Raw genomic sequence first — 13,899 nt, forward strand, 5'->3', positions numbered from 1 at the left:
TATATATACACTGATCAGAGATAATATTATGACCACCTTCCTGCAATCATGTTGGTCCAACTTCTGCTGCAAAAACAGCCCTGACCCGTCGAGGACTACACTAAACCCCTGAAAGTGTGTTGTGGTATCTGGCACCAAGATGATAGCAGCAGATCATTTAAGTAATTAGGAGGCCAAGTCAACACCCCAAACTCGTTGCTGTGCTCCTCAAACCATTCCTGAACCATTTTTGCTTTTTGCAGGACACAATTTGCAGGACACACATTTGCAGGACACATAACCCTGCTGAAAGAGCCACAGCCACCAGGGAATACCATTTCCATGAAAGGGTTTACATGGTCTGTAACAATGCTGAGGTATGTGGTCCGTGTGAAAGTAACATCTACAGGACCCAAGATCTCCAAGTAGAACATTGAACCAAAGCATCACACTGCCTCTGTCGGTTTGCCTTCTTCCCATAGTGCATCCTGGTGCCGTGTGTTCCCCAGGTAAGTGACGCACACACACCTGGCCATCCACGTGATGTAAAAGAAAATGTGATTCATCAGACCAGGCCACCTTCTTCCAATGCTCCATGGGCCACTGTTGGCGCCTTCAGTGGTGGACAGGGGTCAGCATGGACACTTTGACGGGTCTGCAGCTATGCAGCCCCATATGCAACAAACTGTGATGAACTGTGTATTCTGACACCTTTATATCACAACCAGCATTAAATTCTTGAGCAATATGAGCGTCAGTAGCTCGTCTGCTTCATCGGGCCATACTGGTGAGCCTTCGCTCCCCACGCACATTATTGAGCCTTGGCCGCAATTGATCCTATCACCAGTTCACCACTGTTCCTTCCTTGGAGCACTTTTGATAGATACTGACCACTGCAGTCTGGGAACAACCCCATAAGAGCAGCAGTTTTGGAGATGCTCTGACTCAGTTGTCAATTTGATGGTAAAACTTGGCGAGGAAGAAAGAGATGGAAGAAAGGCTTTTTTTGTTGTTGTTGTTGTTGCTTTTTTTTTTTTTGGAGAATGTTAATCAACATTCTGAACTTTTGTTGAAGCCTTTAGCCCTTATTATTTCAAATCAGTTTGAAATTAATAGAATATAAATGCATATTTTGCAATAGATATACTGTTTTTAAATATAATCAACATTTTTAAATGAGTAGTTGTATTTTCATTCAATTGATTCTGCTGTTCGCAATGCGAACTGTAGTTCTTTCAGTCAATAAAGCTGTATAGTGTATTTTTAAACTTTATTTTGCTTCAAATCAAAGTTTGTAGTGTTGTGATTCACCTCGTAGTTTTAATCGGTTTAAGCGCTTTAAACGCTTTAACACATACTGAGAAATGAATGGAAAATATACTTCTGGAACCAACACCACTAAATGAGTGGGCAGACACTTTTGCACTCTAATGTGTCTCTCTTATGAGTCCAATGTCAATGGCAGTTTTATCAACCATACTGTAGTGTGAAGTTCAAGTTCAAGATCAAGATGGAACATATTATATGGCTGTGTCAGAATAGTTGATTTAGCAGTGCTTGGAGAAGTGACCAGGCTGTGGTCCGCTAAGGCAGCAGACAGCTGTGTGCAGATAGATGAAAACCACAGGGTGTACAGCAACCACCCACCAGTCCATCTACCGCAGTCAATAGACTTCTCCATCCTTCCATATCTATGGCCAGAATCTTTTCATGTCTTTGTGCTACAATAATTTAGTTGCTTGCAGAGCTGAGACCTTCCTGACTCATAGGGGAAAGTTCAAAAAACACATTACATCAGTGGGATATTCAGCAAAGATACCGGGAGTTTCAATCAGTACACAAGACGTCTCATGTGGCTATATTTATTATTGTGCTGACATGATGTCCACCCAGAGGAAATAAAATTAATTTAGTAATATGATTTTTGCTCACTTTTGCTCTCCATCCGAACTCAGTACTGAGAAACAATTATGATAGAGAATATCATAATTGTTTCTCAGTACTGAGTTCGGATGGAGAGCAAAAGTGTTTTGATAAATCATCAAGGATTAATGCATTCTAATGTATTCTGACTTGATAGAATAACATTAACTATTTAAGGACATTTTTTATTGACTGAATAATCAAACTGTAAAACAATAGTACATAATTATTATATTTACATAAAATTAATGGTATTATTATATTATATTATATTATAATTATATTATATTATATTATATTATATTATATTATATTATATTATATTATATATTTAGTGCAGTGAAATTGATTAATCATTATTATTCATATTCAAAATAAAAATTCAGGTTTACATAATGTGTGTACTGGGTATAATTATCATGTATATCTATACACAGTCATTCAGGTATATATTTAAAAAGCACTTGCATATACTGTATCAATATATTATAAAGTTTTGTTTTTTCTTAAGTATATACATACATGAGAGTGTTTTTACACACACACACACACACACACACACACACACACACACACACACACACACACACACACACACACACACACACACAATTATGAAAACAAACAAATTATGCAATTAATAGTGATTAATTGATTTGACTGCAATAATTGTGTTATGTTAATTATATTGTATTATATTATTTTACATTTAATCATTTAGCAGACGCTTTTATCCAAAGCGACTTACACAAAGGGGAGAGCAATAGAAGCAACGAAACAAACAAGGCCAACAACCTGTAAGAGCTGTAAGAATTCTCAGTTAATCGAGCACAGTACACAATTTTTGTATTTGTTTTATATTATTTATTTTTTGACAAACAAACAGAACATTTTATTGGATACTTAAGTGCTAGTCTTTATTGGTCAGGTGCAATTGGAAAGATGTGTCGTACAATGTTTTTTAAAAATGGCTACAGACTCGGCAGCATGAATTCAGATCGGCAGGTCATTCCACCAGGTGGGAACGGTCCAGGAAAATGTCCGTGAGAGCGATTTCATGCCTCTTTAGGATGGAACCACGAGGCGCCGCTCTCGTGGTTCCATCCCGCCGTATTATATTTTATGATATATATATATATATATATTAATGCATTACTGTTCAAATGCTTTGGGTCAGTAAAGACATTTATAATGTTGCAAAAAATCTTTCGATTCAATAAAGAATACTGAATAAAAGTAGCACAGTTTCCAGCATCACTTGTTAGATTTCATTTGAACTGTTTTCAACACTGAAAATAAATATTTCTTAATCAGCAAATCAGCATATTTGAATGATATCTGAAGGCTCATGTGACATCCATATATATATATATATATATATATTATATATATATATATATATATATATATATATATATATATATATATATATATATATATATATATATATATATATATGCAGCCTTACGAGCATACAAGACTACTTACCAACCCCAAACTTTTAATTAGTAATATACTATGTATAGTCGATTGAAGCCTAATGCATCAAAAATATACTAAGAACCCCTGAAATCCTCCTCTAAGCTTTTTTCAGAAAACCCTTAGATTGCATAAAGCATCTCTAAATTGTTAACCCGCACCTTTAAGCCCACCGGGTAAAGTAAATTGGAAAGAATGATGCTTACTGACCTTTTGTTTATCTGCCCTTCTTCTGTCTGTATTAGGCACAGCTGAGTGGTTATATGGTTATTACTGTACCCCTGAGGTTCTGTAACCCTGCTCTTTTTCTGCTGAGGGGAGGCTTTTGGATGAACGAGGACGACTGCTTTTCACAGGGAGTGATCGCTCTAGTGCTTTTATATAGCGGTGGGTGGCGAGATACTGATGTCCTATGCACACTACAATGAGTGGATTGGAATAGGTGGGGAAATCAAATATGCAATCATACAACTCTTTGTGAGAAGATGAAGAAGGCTTATTGTTGCGCCTAATTGATTTTGGCCCCCAAGGGTGAATGCTAAAAGCACCATGTTTTCAATCTTTCAAAGATAATCTACAAAGTCTGAATAAGCAATAAGGTAAAGATTCATACTGCAATTTTAAATTCCCATCCTGAAATGAAGTACTGTCATGTGGCTTTGGCGTGAATTATTGATCTCTCTGTTTAAGTGTTTTGTGTTATATTGAAACATGTTAAACTATACAAACACATGTCAAATATGTGAAAAGCTCATAGAAACACGAGTACAGTTCACCTGAGTGGTTTATTTATCTTATGAAAATAAAAAAGGAAGCAAAAAACAAAAACATGATTTTTACATGCTAAGCATGTGCTGCTGTGTGGGAGAGTGTTAAATTAAGTTATTTTATTTTTTACATATCACGTATAATTAAAAAAAGAGCAGGTTATTTATTTATTTATTTATTTATTTATTTATTTATTTATTTATTTATTTATTTATTTATTTATTTATTTATTTATTTATTTATTTATTTATTTATTTATTTATTTATTTATTTATTTATTGGTTTATTTATTGGTTTATTTCTTTATTTCTTTCTTTCTTTCTTTCTTTATTTCTTTATTTATTTATTTATTTATTTATTTATTTATTTATTTATTTATTTATTTATTTATTTATTTATTTATTGGTTTAATAAATGTGCTGTGTAACACACAAAAATGGTAAGGTAAGGTCAACTTTATTATATCCAAGAGGCAATTTATTTCACAGCCAGCAGTAAAACATACAATCAGCAAAAACAAACACACAACACTACAACAATAAAGAAGAAGAAAAAGGAGAAAAACAAATTAACCTCATAGTTTCTTGCAGAAGCTCAAATGTGCTGAGCAACACAAGAATGAACCTTATTGGTTCTTGCAGAAGCTCAAATGTGCTGTGTGACATGAGAATGAACCTCCTTGGTTCCATCTTTATTTGTGTTCTGAATATGAACAAAAGTTTTACTGGCACCTTAAATAAAGTGTAACCAATAATGTAATAAATGTCATTGCGTACGCGAAAGTAATACAACATTTCCACCGGGAAGTGCAAACTTACTGATGAATCATGATTTTTGCATCAAAACGCTAACACACAGCTTTTATGCGTAAGCACTTGCATATGCACAGTTAATAAAAGAGATCCCATGTGTTTTGGGAATGTTCCTTTTGGGTTACACATAGTACCTCAAAATAAATGAAAGATCTGCCAGAGTCACCCCCCTCCAGCTGCCTTTTGCATAAAAGCAGTTAGGGGTTGAAAGGCTGGATGATACGGAAACTTTGAGCTCAGACTATTTCAGGACACCGCCAGCTACTCTCAGCATCCTTTTGGACTCAGAAACAGGGATCAAAGAGTGACGTCGGTCTCCAGAGAGCTCATCAGGGTGACAAGATGACGCCAGTTTGTTCAGATTGTTGTATCACATTGCTTGTAAAATCCTGCCGTATTGAATATCCGGATGTCAAGGCAAAACAGACAGCAAACATCAACATGACAAAATGTGACAGTCTAAAATAATCATCCTGAATATTAGTGCATATTATAATACAGACAGAATGCAATTTTCATTAAATACCATGCTGTAGCAAGGGAAGTAGGATACAAATGGTAGATTTAATGTCAAAATTGTATATATGTTGCAAGGTTTTAACATTGTTTATAAATGTATGTATTATACACCTTATTATTTATACATAAAACATCTGACTCATTTTTCATGGTTGGCTTTATTAATGTCACACTATGAAGCCACAGCATGAGTTTCGACAGTAGAAAGTAAAAATAAACATTGCCAGCACTACACTACATAAATCTCAATAATGGTAACACACATAATATGCATAATTGATACTACTGTATGTGCAATATAACATAAATTGCCATATATACCATTCAAAAGAAGCAGTTTATATATATATATATATATATATATATATATATATATATATATATATATATATATATATATATATATATATATATATATATATATATATATATATATATATATATATATATATATATATATATATATTTCACCGACAAATTGGGATCACTTCTGGGAGCCCCTATCAGCTTCGAGATGAAAGAGAACAGGCCAATTGCATACCGCATACCTGCCCGTGGCGTGGGTATAAAGCAAAAGCGATCACCATGCACTATTTTCATTCACTTCAGAGCCGAACGGCGTTCAGGTTGAAGACAACACTACAGCAAGCTCCTCAGCCGGTGCTTCCGAGAGAAGTTTCTGGCTCCTCCCATGGGCGTCCAGTTGTGACTTTCTTGGCACCCATAGACAAGCAGATGTCGATCGCTGCATCGGAGGGGGAGTTTCAGTAGGTTTCAGTCGGAGTTTCAGAGGATGGAGGTTATTGTCGCATCGGCATCTGCGAACTCAAACGTGTAAGTACAACCTTTATACAGAAAATATGAAGACGTGATTGGACAGAGATTAGGTTAATAAGTGACAAAGTGATTAAGTCTTCCTGGCAGAACTTAAGCTGAAGCTTCCATTTCCAGAAACAGACCTAGTGGCTCCTCCCTCCTCACTACCCTCGACGGCGGGCAGGCCAAGGGTTACGTCGGAGTCCCACCATTGGAGCAGGCCGTCGCGATGCAGCTGTTTCCGGCGGCTGCTTCCAACTGCCATGGGGACCTGCATCTCCCGTCCGGTAAGTTTACTTCCAACCTCGTTGCGAAGGCTTACTGGTCTTGTGGCCAGGCTGCGTCCGCCCTGCATGCAATGAGTCTGCTGCAGGTGCACCAGGCCCAGGCGCTCATGGACATGTATGAGGGTAGGCCTGACCCAGAGCTCCTCCGAGAGCTCCGGACGGCTACGGACCTCGACCTCCGGGCAATGAAAGTCACCGCCCATTCCATCGGCCAGACGATGTCCACCTTAGTGGTCCAGGAATGACATCTCTGGCTCAACCTGGCCGACATGAGGGAGACCGTTAAGTATCTGTTCCTGTACTCCCCCATTTCTCCGGCCGGGTTGTTCATTGCTGTGGTCGAGAGTTTTGCCCAACAAATCTCGGCCGCCCAGAAGCAGCTGGCCATCAAAAATGGTCAAACATACATACACTTCAAACATGCGCTCCCCGTCACGTCACAACTCCCTCGCCATTTCCTTCTGTGGAGTCAGAAACATTTCAGGCCTGCTCAATCGTGCAGCTGACAAGCTCACACGTCAGCAGGTGCTCCCGGGAGAGTAAGGACTCCATCCCCAGGCTATACAGCTAATATGGAGCCGCTTTTGGACCACATAGGTAGACCTGTTTGCCGCCCAGACAGTCTGGCACACAGCTGGGGTTTGTAACACACTTGAAACACAACAAGTATGCGTTTCCCCCAGTGAGCCTTCTTGCACAGACACTGTGCAAAGTCAGGGAGGACGGGGAGCATGTCCTGCTAGTGGCACCGTATTTGCCCAACAGGACATTGTTCCCGGAACTAGAGCTCCTCGCGACCTCCTTGGCTCATTACTCTGAGGAAGGACCTCCTGACTCCTGGCACCCGCGTCTGGACCTCTGGGAACTCCATCTCTGGTCCCTGGACACACACATAATAAAACGCGGGCAGCCCCTCACAGACGACTGCCCGCACACAAAACAAAATGTAAACAAAACATAACATAAAATCCAGGCCTAGTCCTCTCTCGCCTTCCACTATCGTCGCTCCTCCTTTTATGTTCCCGTCACTCCGCCGCGAGACGAGAATGGTGTGGCGCGCAGCTGTCGTGCACTCGTCGCTGGCCCGCTCTCACGGTCCCTCACCTCACTGCTTGCCACAAGCCTGCTGGGACATTTTATTGGGTTATTTTTATATTTTTTACTCTGTGCTGTGTAGTTTTTTTGTAACTGCCAGGTCATCACATGCCTACTCAGTGTTGGGTCAATGTAACCCAAACCAGTTAAATTTGGATGTTTGTCAATGGTCATTGTATGTTCTGTTCTAAGCGAAAACTTCCTGAGGGTAAAATCCCTGAATGAAATTAAGGTTTGTATTACATTGTATTCCTATCAACTTATTACTGTACAAAGAGGAGCATGTATGTAGTCTCACAGTTTTATGTTTTTGTTTACATTTAAGTCACAGCTAACGTCTGAGAATGCTAGCCGAATGACATACCAGCACCAACAGAAAGTTTCACCTCCCACCAAACTAATGCGCGACCATGTCTGAAACATGACGCAACATCACTATCCTGCTGCCGTGCTCTCCACTAACTATAATAGGAGCACTGTTGATAAAGTGCACTAGCGTCGTGGCTATGTGTTTGATGGGTTGAAACTTAAATGTCTGACAGGCGAGATGGCACAAGGTAAAGCTGTTTTTATGTAACTTTTCAAAAATCAATATATAAGATTGTCCTTTAATGAACTGGAACAGCCTATTGATAGCAGGTTTCTTCCCACAGATTCACATTGTCTGTTATCACGTCCTGAACTGAAAACATTTACTAAAGTATTTTATGACTGTAAAAATTGACTTGCCATTGAATAACAATCATTGCACTTTTCGTGATTGTTATATATATATATATATATATATATATATATATATATATATATATATATATATATATATATATATATATATATATATATATATATATATATATATATATATATATGATCACACTATATAATTTTGTGTGTGCGTGTGTGTGTGTGTGTTTACAGTTGTGATTGTCCTCTACCTGTGAACCATTAAAATAACTCCCATATTTTTTGTGACAACATGATAGTTAAGAAATCATTATTCATGTTGTGAAACTGAAGGACAGCTGTGAAAATGAAGACTAAAGAGCAGTCCAGAGACATTGGGATATAGTGAAATGAATACATAAATTGGGTCCCTGTCATTGTTCTTTTAGCTCAACTGGTAGAGCGTCCAAGGTCACTTACTGATAAAAATGGTAAACCTTGATAAAAATGTCTGCCAAATGAATAAATATCAATAAATTACCAGAGAAAATGCATCCAAGTATTTGGATGCCCCAGTGGTCAATGTTGGCTGTGTTATCAGGAAGAGGATTCTATATCAAACCACCCAGACACTGCCTAGAAAAGGTCATGTCTCCAAACCCTCGGCATGAACAAGTAGCCGACTAAATGAGAGAAGCCACGGAGAGTCCAGCCATCACTTTGAAGGAGCTACTGAGTGAGAATGGAGTAAAAGTGCATGAGTCCTGCTCATAAAAAAAAAGCATCCAGAATTTAAGGCTATAAAAATGTGTGTGTGTGTGTGTGTATATGTATATATATATATATATATATATATATATATATATATATATATATATATATATATATATATATATATATATATATATATATATATATATATATATATATATATATATATATATATATATACACACAATCTTAGTGGGCAGAAAACATTAAAAAAAATCGTTTGAATTATTAAACAAAAACTACTGTGAATGTTAATAACGTAATATGAAATAACACACACAACCATTTCAAACAAGCATGTTTGGCTGTGCATGATCAACAAAAATGTCTCTCTTGTTGGTGAGATCAAAAAAAAATTAGTCAAGAAAAATATATTTTTGATACATGCCTGCAAAGATATGAGAAAATACTGCAATAAAACCTGTCAGTGCACTGAAGAACTGAGCGGGACAATTGCAATGACCACAAGCACAAGGTCAAATTAACATTGCAATGACTTGATAATAAAAAAGGTGACTTACAATGGTCCAGTCAAATATCTGATATGAATCCAATTAAATGTTTTTCCCCCTGACCTTTTTGTCTTCTGTGACCTAAACATTTTCAATAATTTACTAGAAATCTGATGTAATCCATATATCCCTTCTGCTCAATTTTGCACTGAAAGTAAAGGGGCCGAATAATTTTACCCAATTTTTCAGTTTTTGATTTGTTAAAAAAGTTTGAAATATCCAATACATTTCATTCCACTTCATGAATGTGTCCCACTTGTTGTTGATTCTTCACAAAAAAAATTACAGTTTTATATATTTATGTTTGAAGCCTGAAATGAGGCAAAAGGTTGCAAAGTTCAAGGGGGCTGAATACTTTCTCAAGGCACTGTATATATACTGCAAGGATTAAAAAATAGCTCAAAATCGTATGGGCTATATATGGCCTTTTAATGTCATTTAAGAGTTTGTTTCTTTAGTTATGTTTCTTTAGTAGCAACACATTTCATTGAAGCCCTTAGTCATCTTGCCATGGCTTCCTTTTTCAACTATTGACACACCATTATGCAGTGCATTCTGTTCAAATAACTTCCTCTTCCTCTTAGAAACACTTTTTTTTTTCTTTTTTTTAAATCAGACGGTAACATGATGGATTGCTTAATTAAGGTGAAAGACAATGAGTGAGTACTTTCATTGTGTTTAGCCTCTCTGGATTGAGGGAAAAAAATTGATTGCTCTTTTAAGTCAACTTCCTCTGCCCCTTGGGAAATGTCACATATTTAATTTACACGCATTTGAGCCCTTGTGCCTGTAGAGTGGCTATGCACCAGACACTGTAAACTGGTCACTATATTAGGCAAGAAATTTGCTCTATGTGTATCTGGGGCAAGATGGGAGAAAATTACTAATGTTGACTTCTAGAATGTGTCCAGTGCAGAAGGTGAATGGGAATACTAGACTCTGACTGTTGAGCACATCAGTGAATCTCACTATATGTTTGAAGAATGTCTGCGTCATTTTCCACTTAAAATTTAAGCTAAACATTCTAGAGGACTCATTTAATAAAATCAAATTAAGGATTGTTTTTTGACTCCATTTCCATGACAATTTACATTGCTTTAATGCATCATTAAGCTTCTATAGAGCCCCGAAAAGGATATTTTGAAGAGAAAAAAAAAAAAGAAAAAAAAAGATGTCAATACTTTTGCGTTCTCTCGCAAAAAAGTTAGCCTGAGAAACGTTGTGTTAACTCAAGGGAGCTTAAATGTTGTGTGAGTGAACGCAAAGTTTCTTAGGGAATGCAACATTTTTGTAAGAGAATGCAAAAAGCATATATATATATATATATATATATATATATATATATATATATATATATATATATATCTTATGCCTGTCCTGTACATGTGGGTTTTGTTATTCTGAGCATGTGCTCATGTAATTTTCTGATCCATCCCCCCTTTTATCTGATTAGTGTTTGTTTTCTCCCACCTGTTTTCTTCCCTTTATAAGCTCCTTGTGTTTGTCAGTGTGGGTCCTGTGTGCCGGCACCCTTGAACTTTGCGACCATTTGCCACAGTTCAGGCTTCAAACATAATGATATGAAACTGTAATTCAACATTGAAACAATCATTGAAACAATTGAAACAATCAACATTGAAACAATCAACAACAAGTGGGACACAATCATGAAGTGGAATGAAATTTATTGGATATTTCAAACTTTTTTAACAAATCAAAAACTGAAAAATTGGGCGTACAACATTTTTCAGCCCCCTTAAGTTAATACTTTGTAGCGCCACCTTTTGCTGTGATTACAGCTGTAAATCACTTGGGGTATGTCTCTATCAGTTTTGCACATCGAGAGACTGACATGTTTGCCCATTCCTCCTTGCAAAAAAGCTCGAGCTCAGTGAGGTTAGATGGAGAGCGTTTGTGAACAGCAGTTTTCAGTTCTTTCCACAGATTCTCGATTGGATTCAGGTCTGGACTTTAACTTGGCCATTTGAACACCTGGATATGTTTATTTCTGAACCATTCCATTGTAGATTTTGCTTTATGTTTTGGATCATTCAGTCCCAGTCTCAGGTCTTTTGCAGACTCCATCAGGTTTTCTTCCAGAATGGTCCTGTATTTGGCTCCATCCATCTTCCCATCAATTTTAACCATCTTCCCTGTCCCTGCTGAAGAAAAGCAGGCCCAAACCATGATGCTGCCACCACCATGTTTGACAGTGGGGATGGTGTGTTCAGGGTGATGAGCTGTGTTGCTTTTACGCCAAACATAACGTTTTGCATTGCATTTTGGTTTCATCTGACCAGAGCAACTTCTTCCACATGTTTGGTGTTTCTCCCAGGTGGCTTGTGGCAAACTTTAAACGACACTTTTTTTCTTCATGCCACTCTTCCATAAAGGCCAGATTTGTGCAGTATATGACTGATTGTTGTCCTATGGACAGAGTCTCCCACCTCAGCTGTAGATCTCTGCAGTTCATCCAGAGTGATCATGGGCCTCTTGGCTGCATCTCTGATCAGTCTTCTCCTTGTATGAGCTGAAAGTTTAGAGGGACGGCCAGGTCTTGATTTGCAGTGGTCTGATACTCCTTCCATTTCTATATTTTCGCTTGCACAGTGCTCCTTGGGATGTTTAAAGCTTTGGAAATCTTTTTATATCCAAATCCGGCTTTAAACTTCTCCACAACAGTATCTCGGACCTGCCTGGTGTGTTCCTTGTTCTTCATGATGCTCTCTGCGCTTTAAACGGACCTCTGAGACTATCACAGTGCAGGTGCATTTATACGGAGACTTGATTACACACAGGTGGATTATATTTATCATCATTAGTCATTTAGGTCAACATTGGAGCATTCAGAGATCCTCACTGAACTTCTGGAGAGAGTTTGCTGCACTGAAAGTAAAGGGGCCAAAATAATTTTGCACGCCCAATTTTTCCGTTTTTGATTTGTTAAAAAAGTTTGAAATATCCAATAAATTTCATTCCACTTCATGATTGTGTCCAATTTGTTGTTGATTCTTCATAAAAAAAAAAAAAAAAAAAAAAAAAAAAAAACAGTTTCATATCATTATGTTTGAAGCCTGAAATGTGGCAAAAGGTCGCAAAGTTCAAGGGGGCCGAATACTTTTGCAAGGCACTATATATATATATATATATATATATATATATATATATATATATATATATATATATATATATATATATATATATATATATATATATATATATATATATATATATATATATATATATATATATATATATATATATATATATATATACTATATACACACATGGTGATGAAAAATATGAGATGGGAGTGATTTTATATATATATATATATAAAATCACTCCCATCTCATTTTTTTTTTATTTTTTTTATCACCATGTACCTTTAGGGGCTCTGTAATATTCTCACGACTGCTTGCAAAAAAAATACAATAAAAATCTACAAAAATGTATTTTAAGTATTTGTTGTATTTTTTTTTTTTTTTGCTGATTTATATAATATTATTGTATTATTCTAATTGTTCTTGTTTTCTTATTATTTCTTCTTATTATTATGATAAATATAATTGTGATGGTTTTCATGAGGTTCACCTGTATCTGAATCATATCAGAATTTATAAATACACAAAGTGAATTTTTGTAATTCCTAGGTTTACCCCAGGTCTAATACAGTAAGATCTAATTTGTATTCTCTGTTTTAATGTACCCACACAACCACTACAAATGCACATATAGTTATTTAAGCATGTCACATGCCTAGAGTGAAGCAAAAATGGACTCTTATACAGCAGACAACCGATTATGATCTGCGTTCAACTTCACATTTATTCACTGCTCTTATTCACTGTCGACATCAATAATGCAGTTCTGTAGACAAATGCCACTAAAACCAAACTGAGTCACAGGCTATAATATGATATACAGAGGGAGTGAGTGAGAGAAAACAAAAAAGAAAATATAAAATATTGTGGAATCTCACAGCATGATGGACTGCCCCACACCACACACACAATTTTTCTGGGAGGTGTCCTGACCTTGTTTATTTTCATCAACATTTTAGATGATGCACATCTTTTCTTTTCTTTTTTTCTTTTTCTTTTTCCTCCTCAGGTGCTGCTACTTGCCACAACATTATATAAAATACATGAGAATGGACTTAGGACAAAATCACTTTAATACCGCAATTGTTGATGTTTTTTTTCAAGACTGCAATGAGATTTAAATCTTGTTTTTCCCATTTGTACCAGTTCCAAAATAGATCTCAATCGCAAT

The sequence above is a fragment of the Pseudorasbora parva genome, chromosome 4, assembly GCF_024679245.1.
Source record: "Pseudorasbora parva isolate DD20220531a chromosome 4, ASM2467924v1, whole genome shotgun sequence".
In the NCBI taxonomy this organism is placed as follows: Eukaryota; Metazoa; Chordata; class Actinopteri; order Cypriniformes; family Gobionidae; genus Pseudorasbora; species Pseudorasbora parva.